Below are 13,742 nucleotides of genomic sequence, written 5' to 3' on the forward strand. Positions count from 1 at the left end.
TATCTAATTCCATGCCTCTGATTCCCCAACTCTGATTCCCCGCCTCTGATTCCCCAGCTCTGATTCCCCGCCTCTGATTCCCCGCATCTGATTCCCTGCCTCTGATTCCCCGCATCTGATTCCCTGCCTCTGATTCCCAACCTCTGATTCCCCACCTCTGAATCCGCATATCTGATTCCCCGCCTCTGTTTCCCCGCCTCTGATTCCCCGCCTCTGTTTCCCCATATCTGATTCCCCGCCTCTGATTCCCCAACTCTGATTCCCCTCCTTTAATTCGCCAGCCATGATTCCCCGCCTCTGATTCCCTGCGTCTGATTCCCTGCCTCTGATTCCCCGCCTCTGATTCCCCGCCTCTGATTCCCTGTTCTGATTCGCAACCACTAATTCCCCACCTCTGATTCCCCATATCTGATTCCCCGCCTCTGTTTCCCTGCCTCTGATTCCCGGCCTCTGTTTCCCCATATCTGATTCCCCTCCTCTGATTCCCCAACTCTGATTCCCCGCCTCTGATTCCCCAGCTCTGATTCCCCGCCTCTGATTCCCGGCCTCTGAATCCCTGCCACTGATTCCCCGCCCCTGATTCCCCACCTCTGATTCCCCATATCTGATTCCCCACCTCTGCTTCCCCATCTCTGATTCCCAACCTCTGATTCGCCACCTCTGATTCCCCATATCTGATTCACCACCTCTGTTTCCCCGCCTCTGATTCCCCGCCTCTGATTCCCCATATTTGATGCCCCGCCTCTGATTCCCCATCTCTGATTCCCGTACTCTGATTCCCCAACTCTGATTCCCCGCCTCTGATTCCCCAGCTCTGATTTCCCGCCTCTGATTCCCCACCTCTGATACAACATATCTGATTCCCGGCCTCTGTTTCCCCGCCTCTGATTCGCCACCTCTGATTCGCCATATCTGATTCCCCACCTCTGATTCCCCACCTCTGATTCCCCTCCTCTGATTCGCCAGCTATGATTCCCCGCCTCTGATTCCCCGTGTCTGATTCCCTGCCTCTGATTCCCCGCCTCTGATTCCCCATCTCTGATTCACCACCTCTGATTCCCCATCTCTGATTCCGCACCTACGATTCCCTGCCTCTGATTCCCCGCCTCTGATTCCCCGCCTCTGATTCCCTGCCTCTGATTCGCAACTTCTAATTCCCCACCTCTGATTCCCCATATCTGATTCCCTGCCTCTGTTTCCCTGCCTATGATTCCCCGCCTCTGTTTCCCCATATCTGATTCCCCGCCTCTGTTTCCCCGCCTCTGATTGGCACCTCTGATACCCCGCCTCTGATTCCCCATCTCTAATTCATCGCATCTGATTCCCCACCTCTGCTTCCCCATCTCTGATTCTCTACCTCTGATTCGCCACCTCTGATTCCCCATATCTGATTCACCGCCTCTGTTTCCCCGCCTCTGATTCCCCATCTCTAATTCATCACATCTGATTCCCCACCTCTGCTTCCACATCTCTGATTCCCCTTCTCTGATTCACCACCTCTGAATCCCCAACTCTGATTCCCCATCTCAGATTCCGCACATCCGATTCCCTGCCTCTGATTCCCTGCCTCTGATTCCCGGCCTCTGTTTCCCCATATCTGATTCCCCTCCTCTGATTCCCCAACTCTGATTCCCCGCCTCTGATTCCCCAGCTCTGAATCCCCGCCTTTGATTCCCGGCCTCTGATTCCCTGCCACTGATTCCCCGCCCCTGATTCCCCACCTTTGATTCCCCATATCTGATTCCCAGCCTCTGTTTCCCCGCCTCTGATTGGCCGCCTCTGATACCCCGCCTCTGATTCCCCATCTCTAATTCATCACATCTTATTCCCCACCTCTGCTTCCCCATCTCTGATTCTCTACCTCTGATTCGCCACCTCTGATTCCCCATATCTGATTCACCGCCTCTGTTTCCACGCCTCTGATTCCCCGCCTCTGATTCCCCATATCTGACTCCCCGCCTCTGTTTCCCCGCCTCTGATTCCCCACCTCTGATTCCCTATCTCTGATTCCCCGCCTCTGATTCACCATCTCTGATTCCCCGACTCTGATTCCTGAGCTCTGATTCCCCGCCACTGATTCCCCGCATCTGATTACCCGCCTCTGAGTCCCTTCCTCTGATTCCCCATCTCTGATTCACCAACTCTGATTCCCCATCTCTGATTCCCGGCCTCTGATTCCCCACTTCTGATCCCCGGCCTCTGATTCATGCCTTCTGATTCCTGGCCTCTTATTCCCCACCTCTGATTCCCCATATCTGATTCCCCACCTCTGTTTCCGCGCCTCTGATTCCCCGCCTCTGATTCCCCATCTCTGAATTACAACCTCTGAATCCCCGCGTCTGATTCACCACCGCTGATTCCCCACCTATTATTCCCCATCTCTAATTCCCGGCCTCTAATTCCCCACCTCTGATTCCCGGCCTCTGATTCCTGCCCTCTGATTCCCGGCCTATCATTCCTGGCCTCTGATTCCCGGCCTCTGATTTTCCCCGCCGCTGATTCCCTGCCTCTGATTCCCCATCTCTGATTCTGCACATCTGATTCCCTGCCTCTGATTCCCCGCCTCTGATTCCCTGCCTCTGATTGCCAACCTCTGATTCCCCACCTCCGATTCCCCATATCTGATTCCCCGCCTCTGTTTCCCCGCCTCTGATTACCCGCCTCTGTTTCCCCATATCTGATTCCCCATATCTGATTCCCCATCTCTGTTTCCCCGCCTCTGATTCTCCGCCTCTGTTTCCCCATATCTGATTCCCTGCCTCTGATTCCCCGCCTCTGATTCCCCTTCTCTGATTCACCACCTCTGATTCCCCACCTCTGATTCCCCATCTCTGATTCCGCACATCCGATTCCCTGCCTCTGATTACCCGCCTCTGATTCCCCGCCTCTGATTCCCTGCCTCAGATTCGCAACCACTAATTCCCCACCTCTGATTCCCCATATCTGATTCCCCGCCTCTGTTTCCCTGCCTCTGTTTCCCGGCCTCTGTTTCCCCATATCTGATTCCCCTCCTCTGATTCCCCAACTCTGATTCCCCGCCTCTGATTCCCCACCTCTGATTCCCCGCCTCTGATTCCCGGCCTCTGATTCCCTGCCACTGATTCCCTGCCCCTGATTCCCCACCTCTGATTCCCCATATCTGATTCCCCGCCTCTGTTTCCCCGCCTCTGATTGGCCGCCTCTGATACCCCGCCTCTGATTCCCCATCTCTAATTCATCACATCTGATTCCCCACCTCTGCTTCCACATCTCTGATTCTCTACCTCTGATTCGCCACCTCTGATTCCCCATATCTGATTCACCGCCTCTGTTTCCCCGCCTCTGATTCCCCGCCTATGATTCCCCATATTTGATTCCCCGCCTCTGATTCCCCATCTCTGATTCCTAGACTCTGATTCCCCAACTCTGATTCCCCGCCTCTGATTCCCCAGCTCTGATTTCCCGCCTCTGATTCCCCACCTCTGATACAACATATCTGATTCCCGGCCTCTGTTTCCCCGCCTCTGATTCCCCATCTCTGATTCCTAGACTCTGATTCCCCAACTCTGATTCCCCGCCTCTGATTCCCCAACTCTGATTCCCCGCCTCTGATTCCCCATCTCTGATTCCCCGCCTCTGATTCCCCGCCTCTGATTCCCCAGCTCTGATTCCCCGCCTCTGATTCCCCAACTCTGATTCCCCGCCTCTGATTCCCCAACTCTGATTCCCCGCCTCTGATTCCCCATCTCTGATACCCCGCCTCTGATTCCCCATCTCTAATTCATCACATCTTATTCCCCACCTCTGCTTCCCCATCTCTGATTCTCTACCTCTGATTCGCCACCTCTGATTCCCCATATCTGATTCACCGCCTCTGTTTCCCCGCCTCTGATTCCCCGCCTCTGATTCCCCATATCTGACTCCCCGCCTCTGTTTCCCCGCCTCTGATTCCCCACCTCTGATTCCCTATCTCTGATTCCCCGCCTCTGATTCGCCATCTCTGATTCCCCGACTCTGATTCCTGAGCTCTGATTCCCCGCCACTGATTCCCCGCATCTGATTACCCGCCTCTGAGTCCCTTCCTCTGATTCCCCATCTCTGATTCACCAACTCTGATTCCCCATCTCTGATTCCCGGCCTCTGATTCCCCACTTCTGATCCCCGGCCTCTGATTCATGCCTTCTGATTCCTGGCCTCTTATTCCCCACCTCTGATTCCCCATATCTGATTCCCCACCTCTGTTTCCGCGCCTCTGATTCCCCGCCTCTGATTCCCCATCTCTGAATTACAACCTCTGAATCCCCGCGTCTGATTCACCACCGCTGATTCCCCACCTCTTATTCCCCATCTCTAATTCCCGGCCTCTAATTCCCCATCTCTAATTCCCGGCCTCTAATTCCCCACCTCTGATTCCCGGCCTCTGATTCCTGCCCTCTGATTCCCGGCCTATCATTCCTGGCCTCTGATTCCCGGCCTCTGATTTTCCCCGCCGCTGATTCCCTGCCTCTGATTCCCCATCTCTGATTCTGCACATCTGATTCCCTGCCTCTGATTCCCCGCCTCTGATTCCCTGCCTCTGATTGCCAACCTCTGATTCCCCACCTCCGATTCCCCATATCTGATTCCCCGCCTCTGTTTCCCCGCCTCTGATTACCCGCCTCTGTTTCCCCATATCTGATTCCCCATATCTGATTCCCCATCTCTGTTTCCCCGCCTCTGATTCTCCGCCTCTGTTTCCCCATATCTGATTCCCTGCCTCTGATTCCCCGCCTCTGATTCCCCTTCTCTGATTCACCACCTCTGATTCCCCACCTCTGATTCCCCATCTCTGATTCCGCACATCCGATTCCCTGCCTCTGATTACCCGCCTCTGATTCCCCGCCTCTGATTCCCTGCCTCAGATTCGCAACCACTAATTCCCCACCTCTGATTCCCCATATCTGATTCCCCGCCTCTGTTTCCCTGCCTCTGTTTCCCGGCCTCTGTTTCCCCATATCTGATTCCCCTCCTCTGATTCCCCAACTCTGATTCCCCGCCTCTGATTCCCCACCTCTGATTCCCCGCCTCTGATTCCCGGCCTCTGATTCCCTGCCACTGATTCCCTGCCCCTGATTCCCCACCTCTGATTCCCCATATCTGATTCCCCGCCTCTGTTTCCCCGCCTCTGATTGGCCGCCTCTGATACCCCGCCTCTGATTCCCCATCTCTAATTCATCACATCTGATTCCCCACCTCTGCTTCCACATCTCTGATTCTCTACCTCTGATTCGCCACCTCTGATTCCCCATATCTGATTCACCGCCTCTGTTTCCCCGCCTCTGATTCCCCGCCTATGATTCCCCATATTTGATTCCCCGCCTCTGATTCCCCATCTCTGATTCCTAGACTCTGATTCCCCAACTCTGATTCCCCGCCTCTGATTCCCCAGCTCTGATTTCCCGCCTCTGATTCCCCACCTCTGATACAACATATCTGATTCCCGGCCTCTGTTTCCCCGCCTCTGATTCCCCATCTCTGATTCCTAGACTCTGATTCCCCAACTCTGATTCCCCGCCTCTGATTCCCCAACTCTGATTCCCCGCCTCTGATTCCCCATCTCTGATTCCCCGCCTCTGATTCCCCGCCTCTGATTCCCCAGCTCTGATTCCCCGCCTCTGATTCCCCAACTCTGATTCCCCGCCTCTGATTCCCCAACTCTGATTCCCCGCCTCTGATTCCCCATCTCTGATACCCCGCCTCTGATTCCCCATCTCTAATTCATCACATCTTATTCCCCACCTCTGCTTCCCCATCTCTGATTCTCTACCTCTGATTCGCCACCTCTGATTCCCCATATCTGATTCACCGCCTCTGTTTCCCCGCCTCTGATTCCCCGCCTCTGATTCCCCATATCTGACTCCCCGCCTCTGTTTCCCCGCCTCTGATTCCCCACCTCTGATTCCCTATCTCTGATTCCCCGCCTCTGATTCGCCATCTCTGATTCCCCGACTCTGATTCCTGAGCTCTGATTCCCCGCCACTGATTCCCCGCATCTGATTACCCGCCTCTGAGTCCCTTCCTCTGATTCCCCATCTCTGATTCACCAACTCTGATTCCCCATCTCTGATTCCCGGCCTCTGATTCCCCACTTCTGATCCCCGGCCTCTGATTCATGCCTTCTGATTCCTGGCCTCTTATTCCCCACCTCTGATTCCCCATATCTGATTCCCCACCTCTGTTTCCGCGCCTCTGATTCCCCGCCTCTGATTCCCCATCTCTGAATTACAACCTCTGAATCCCCGCGTCTGATTCACCACCGCTGATTCCCCACCTCTTATTCCCCATCTCTAATTCCCGGCCTCTAATTCCCCACCTCTGATTCCCGGCCTCTGATTCCTGCCCTCTGATTCCCGGCCTATCATTCCTGGCCTCTGATTCCCGGCCTCTGATTTTCCCCGCCGCTGATTCCCTGCCTCTGATTCCCCATCTCTGATTCTGCACATCTGATTCCCTGCCTCTGATTCCCCGCCTCTGATTCCCTGCCTCTGATTGCCAACCTCTGATTCCCCACCTCCGATTCCCCATATCTGATTCCCCGCCTCTGTTTCCCCGCCTCTGATTACCCGCCTCTGTTTCCCCATATCTGATTCCCCATATCTGATTCCCCATCTCTGTTTCCCCGCCTCTGATTCTCCGCCTCTGTTTCCCCATATCTGATTCCCTGCCTCTGATTCCCCGCCTCTGATTCCCCTTCTCTGATTCACCACCTCTGATTCCCCACCTCTGATTCCCCATCTCTGATTCCGCACATCCGATTCCCTGCCTCTGATTACCCGCCTCTGATTCCCCGCCTCTGATTCCCTGCCTCAGATTCGCAACCACTAATTCCCCACCTCTGATTCCCCATATCTGATTCCCCGCCTCTGTTTCCCTGCCTCTGTTTCCCGGCCTCTGTTTCCCCATATCTGATTCCCCTCCTCTGATTCCCCAACTCTGATTCCCCGCCTCTGATTCCCCACCTCTGATTCCCCGCCTCTGATTCCCGGCCTCTGATTCCCTGCCACTGATTCCCTGCCCCTGATTCCCCACCTCTGATTCCCCATATCTGATTCCCCGCCTCTCTTTCCCCGCCTCTGATTGGCCGCCTCTGATACCCCGCCTCTGATTCCCCATCTCTAATTCATCACATCTGATTCCCCACCTCTGCTTCCACATCTCTGATTCTCTACCTCTGATTCGCCACCTCTGATTCCCCATATCTGATTCACCGCCTCTGTTTCCCCGCCTCTGATTCCCCGCCTATGATTCCCCATATTTGATTCCCCGCCTCTGATTCCCCATCTCTGATTCCTAGACTCTGATTCCCCAACTCTGATTCCCCGCCTCTGATTCCCCAGCTCTGATTTCCCGCCTCTGATTCCCCACCTCTGATACAACATATCTGATTCCCGGCCTCTGTTTCCCCGCCTCTGATTCCCCATCTCTGTTTCTTAGACTCTGATTCCCCAACTCTGATTCCCCGCCTCTGATTCCCCAACTCTGATTCCCCGCCTCTGATTCCCCATCTCTGATTCCCCGCCTCTGATTCCCCGCCTCTGATTCCCCAGCTCTGATTCCCCGCCTCTGATTCCCCGTGTTTTATTCCCTGCCTCTGATTCCCCGCGTCTGATTCTCCATCTCATATTCACCGCCCTTGATTCGCCACCTCTGATTCCCCATATCAGAATCCCCGCCTCTGTATCCCTGCCTCTGATTCCCCGCCTCTGATTCCCCATATCTCATTCCCCGCCTCTGATTCCCCATCTCTGATTCTGCACATCTGATTCCCTGCCTCTGATTCCCCACCTCTTATTCCCCATATCTGATTCCCCGCCTCTGTTTACCCACCTCTGATTCCCCGCCTCTGTTTCCCCATATCTAATTCCACGCCTCTGATTCCCCAACTCTGATTCCCCGCCTCTGATTCCCCAGCTCTGTTTCCCCGCCTGTGATTCCCTGCATCTGATTCCCTGCCTCTGATTCCCCGCCTCTGATTCCCTGCCTCTGATTCCCAACCTCTGATTCCCCACCTCTGAATCCCCATATCTGATTCCCCGCCTCTGTTTCCCCGCCTCTGATTCCCCGCCTCTGTTTCCCCATATCTGATTCCCCGCCTCTGATTCCCCAACTCTGATTCCCCTCCTTTAATTCGCCAGCTATGATTCCCCGCCTCTGATTCCCTGCGTCAGATTCCCTGCCTCTGATTCCCCGCCTTTGATTCCCCTTCTCTGATTCACCATCTCTGATTCCCCACCTCTGATTCCCCATCTCTGATTCCGCACATCCGATTCCCTGCCTCGGATTCCCCGCCTCTGATTCCCCGCCTCTGATTCCCTGCCTCTGATTCGCAACCTCTAATTCCCCACCTCTGATTCCCCATATCTGATTCCCCGCCTCTGTTTCCCTGCCTCCGATTCCCGGCCTCTGTTTCCCCATATCTGATTCCCCTCCTCTGATTCCCCAACTCTGATTCGCCGCCTATGATTCTCCGCCTCTGTTTCCCCGCCTCTGTATCCCCGCCTCTGATTCCCCGCCTCTGATTCCACATATCTCATTCCCCGCCTCTGATTCCCCATCTCTGATTCCACACATCTGATTCCCTGCCTCTGATTCCCCACCTCTGATTCCCCATATCTGATTCCCCGCCTCTGTTTCCCCGCCTCTGATTCCCCGCCTCTGTTTCCCCATATCTAATTCCATGCCTCTGATTCCCCAACTCTGATTCCCCGCCTCTGATTCCCCAGCTCAGATTCCCCGCCTCAGATTCCCCGCATCTGATTCCCTGCCTCGGAGTCCCCGCCTCTGATTCCCTGCCTCTGATTCCCAACCTCTGATTCCCCAGCTCTGAATCCGCATATCTGATTCCCCGCCTCTGTTTCCCCGCCTCTGATTCCCCGCAACTGTTTCCCCATATCTGATTCCCCGCCTCTGATTCCCCAACTCTGATTCCCCTCCTCTAATTCGCCAGCCATGATTCCCCGCCTCTGATTCCCTGCGTCTGATTCCCTGCCTCTGATTCCCCGCCTCTGATTCCCCTTCTCTGATTCAACACCTCTGATTCCCCAGCTCTGATTCCCCATCTCTGATTCCGCACATCCGATTCCCTGCCTTTGATTCCCCGCCTCTGATTCCCCGCCTCTGATTCCCTGCCTCTGATTCGCAACCACTAATTCCCCACCTCTGATTCCCCATATCTGATTCCCCGCCTCTGTTTCCCTGCCTCTGATTCCCGGCCTCTGTTTCCCCATATCTGATTCCCCTCCTCTGATTCCCCAACTCTGATTCCCCGCCTCTGATTCCCCAGCTCTGATTCCCCGCCTCTGATTCCCGGCCTCTGAATCCCTGCCACTGATTCCCCGCCCCTGATTCCCCACCTCTGATTCCCCATATCTGATTCCCCGCCTCTGTTTCCCCGCCTCTGATTGGCCGCCTCTGATACCCCGCCTCTGATTCCCCATCTCTAATTCATCACATCTGATTCCCCACCTCTGCTTCCCCATCTCTGATTCTCAACATCTGATTCGCCACCTCTGATTCCCCATATCTGATTCACCACCTCTGTTTCCCCGCCTCTGATTCCCCGCCTCTGATTCCCCATATTTGATGCCCCGCCTCTGATTCCCCATCTCTGATTCCCGGACTCTGATTCCCCAACTCTGATTCCCCGCCTCTGATTCCCCAGCTCTGATTTCCCGCCTCTGATTCCCCACCTCTGATACAACATATCTGATTCCCGGCCTCTGTTTCCCCGCCTCTGATTCGCCACCTCTGATTCCCCATATCTTATTCCCCGCCTCTGATTCCCCACCTCTGATTCCCCTCCTCGGATTCGCCAGCTATGATTCCCCGCCTCTGATTCCCCGTGTCTGATTCCCTGCCTCTGATTCCCCGCCTCTGATTCCCCATCTCTGATTCACCACCTATGATTCCCCATCTCTGATTCCGCACCTACGATTCCCTGCCTCTGATTCCCCGCCTCTGATTCCCCGCCTCTGATTCCCTGCCTCTGATTCGCAACTTCTAATTCCCCACCTCTGATTCCCCATATCTGATTCCCCGCCTCTGTTTCCCTGCCTATGATTCCCCGCCTCTGTTTCCCCATATCTGATTCCCCGCCTCTGTTTCCCCGCCTCTGATTGGCACCTCTGATACCCCGCCTCTGATTCCTGGCTTCTGATTCCTGGCCTCTTATTCCCCACCTCTGATTCCCCATATCTGATTCCCCACCTCTGTTTCCGCGCCTCTGATTCCCCACCTCTGCTTCCCCACCTCTGATTCTCTACCTCTGATTCGCCACCTCTGATTCCCCATATCTGATTCACCGCCTCTGTTTCCCCGCCTCTGATTCCCCGCCTCTGATTCCCCATATCTGACTCCCCGCCTCTCTTACCCGCCTCTGATTCCCCACATCTGATTCCCTATCTCTGATTCCCCGCCTCTGATTCGCCATCTCTGATTCTCCGACTCTGATTCCCGAGCTCTGATTCCCCGCCACTGATTCCCCGCATCTGATTCCCTGCCTCTGAGTCCCTGCCTCTGATTCCCCATCTCTGATTCACCACCTCTGATTCCCCATCTCTGATTCCCGGCCTCTGATTCCCCACCTCTGATTCCTGGCCTCTTATTCCCCACCTCTGATTCCCCATATCTGATTCCCCACCTCTGTTTCCGCGCCTCTGATTCCCCGCCTCTGATTCCCCATCTCTGAATTACAACCTCTGAAACCCCGCGTCTGATTCACCACCGCTGATTCCCCACCTCTTATTCCCCATCTCTAATTCCCGGCCTCTGATTCCCCACCTCTGTTTCCCGGCCTCTGATTCCTGCCCTCTGATTCCCGGCCTCTCATTCCTGGCCTCTGATTCCCGGACTCTGATTTTCCCCGCCGCTGTTTCCCTGCCTCTGATTCCCCATCTCTGTTTCCGCACATCTGATTCCCTGCCTCTGATTCCCCGCCTCTGATTCCCTGCCTCTGATTGCCAACCTCTGATTCCCCACCTCTGATTCCCTGCCTCTGTTTCCCCGCCTCTGATTCCCCGCCTCTGTTTCCCCATCTCTGATTCCCCACCTCTGATTCCCCAATTTGATTCCCCGCCTCTGATTCCCCAGCTCTGATTCCCCACCTCTGATTCCCCATATCTGATTCCCCGCCTCTGTTTCCCTGCCTCTAATTCCCCGCCTCTGTTTCCCCACCTCTGATTCCCAGCCTCTGCTTCCCCAACTCTGATTCCCCGCCTCTGATTCCCCAGCTCTGAATCCCCGCCTCTGATTCCCCGTGTTTTATTCCCTGCCTCTGATTCCCCGCGTCTGATTCTCCATCTATGATTCACCACCTTTGATTCCCCACCTCTGATTCCCCATATCTGATTCCCCGCCTCTGTTTCCCCGCCTCTGATTCCCCGCCTCTGTTTCCCCATATCTAATTCCACGCCTCTGATTCCCCAACTCTGATTCCCCGCCTCTGATTCCCCAGCTCTGATTCCCCGCCTCTGATTCCCCGCATCTGATTCCCTGCCTCTGATTCCCAGCCTCTGATTCCCTGCCTCTGATTCCCAACCTCTGATTCCCCACCTCTGAATCCCCATATCTGATTCCCCGCCTCTGTTTCCCCGCCTCTGATTCCCCGCCTCTGTTTCCACATATCTGATTCCCCACCTCTGATTCCCCAACTCTGATTCCCCTCCTCTAATTCTCCAGCTATGATTCCCCGCCTCTGATTCCCTGCGTCTGATTCCCTGCCTCTGATTCCCCGCCTCTGATTCCCCTTCTCTGATTCATCACCTCTGATTCCCCACCTCAGATTCCACATCTCTGATTCCGCACATCCGATTCCCTGCCTCTGAATCCCCGCCTCTGATTCCCCGCCTCTGATTCCCTGCCTCTGATTCGCAACCACTAATTCCCCACCTCTGATACCCCATATCTGATTCCCCGCCTCTGTTTCCCTGCCTCTGATTCCCGGCCTCTGTTTCCCCATATCTGATTCCCCTCCTCTGATTCCCCAACTCTGATTCCCCGCCTCTGATTCCCCTGCTCTGATTCCCCGCCTCTGATACCCGGCCTCTGAATCCCTGCCACTGATTCCCCGACCCTGATTCCCCACCTCTGATTCCCCATATCTGATTCCCCGCCTCTGTTTCCCCGCCTCTGATTGGCAGCCTCTGATACCCCGCCTCTGATTCCCCATCTCTAATTCATCACATCTGATTCCCCACCTCTGCTCCCCCATCTCTGATTCTCTACCTCTGATTCGCCACCTCTGATTCCCCATATCTGATTCACCGCCTCTGTTTCCCCGCCTCTGATTCCCCGCCTCTGATTCCCCATATTTGATTCCCCGCCTCTGATTCCCCATCTCTGATTCCCGGACTCTGATACCCCAACTCTGATTCCCCGCCTCTGATTCCCCAGCTCTGATTTCCCGCCTCTGATTCCCCACCTCTGATACAACATATCTAATTCCCGGCCTCTGTTTCCCCGCCTCTTATTCCCCACATCTGATTCCCCATATCTGATTCCCCGCCTCTGATTCCCCACCTCTGATTCCCCTCCTCTGATTCGCCAGCTATGATTCACCGCCTCTGATTCCCCGTGTCTGATTCCCTGCCTCTGATTCCCCGCCTCTGATTCCCCATCTCTGATTCCCCACCTCTAATTCCCCAGCTCTGATTCCCCACCTCTGATTCCCCACATCTGATTCCCTGCCTCTGATTCCCCGCATCTGATTCCCTGCCTCTGATTCCCAACCTCTGATTCCCCACCTCTGAGTCCGCATATCTGATTCCCCGCCTCTGTTTCCCCGCCTCTGATTCCCCGCCTCTGTTTCCCCATATCTGATTCCCCGCCTCTGATTCCCCAACTCTGATTCCCCTCCTTTAATTCGCCAGCCATGATTCCCCGCCTCTGATTCCCTGCGTCTGATTCCCTGCCTCTGATTCCCCGCCTCTGATTCCCCGCCTCTGATTCCCTGCCTCTGATTCGCAACCACTAATTCCCCACCTCTGATTCCCCATATCTGATTCCCCGCCTCTGTTTCCCTGCCTCTAATTCCCGGCCTCTGTTTCCCCATATCTGATTCCCCTCCTCTGATTCCCCAACTCTGATTCCCCGCCTCTGATTCCCAAGCTCTGATTCCCCGCCTCTGATTCCCGGCCTCTGAATCCCTGCCACTGATTCCCCGCCCCTGATTCCCCACCTCTGATTCCCCATATCTGATTCCCCACCTCTGCTTCCCCATCTCTGATTCTCAACCTCTGATTCGCCACCTCTGATTCCCCATATCTGATTCACCACCTCTGTTTCCCCGCCTCTGATTCCCCGCCTCTGATTCCCCATATTTGATGCCCCGCCTCTGATTCCCCATCTCTGATTCCCGTACTCTGATTTCCCAACTCTGATTCCCCGCCTCTGATTCCCCAGCTCTGATTTCCCGCCTCTGATTCCCCACCTCTGATACAACATATCTGATTCCCGGCCTCGGTTTCCCCGCCTCTGATTCGCCACCTCTGATTCCCCATATCTGATTCCCCGCCTCTGATTCCCCACCTCTGATTCCCCTCCTCTGATTCGCCAGCTATGATTCCCCGCCTCTGATTCCCCGTGTCTGATTCCCTGCCTCTGATTCCCCGCCTCTGATTCCCCATCTCTGATTCACCACCTCTGATTCCCCATCTCTGATTCCGCACCTACGATTCCCTGCCTCTGATTCCCCGCCTCTGATTCCCCGCCTCTGATTCCCTGCCTCT

Source organism: Narcine bancroftii, chromosome 6, assembly GCF_036971445.1.
Source record: "Narcine bancroftii isolate sNarBan1 chromosome 6, sNarBan1.hap1, whole genome shotgun sequence".
Classification (NCBI taxonomy): Eukaryota; Metazoa; Chordata; class Chondrichthyes; order Torpediniformes; family Narcinidae; genus Narcine; species Narcine bancroftii.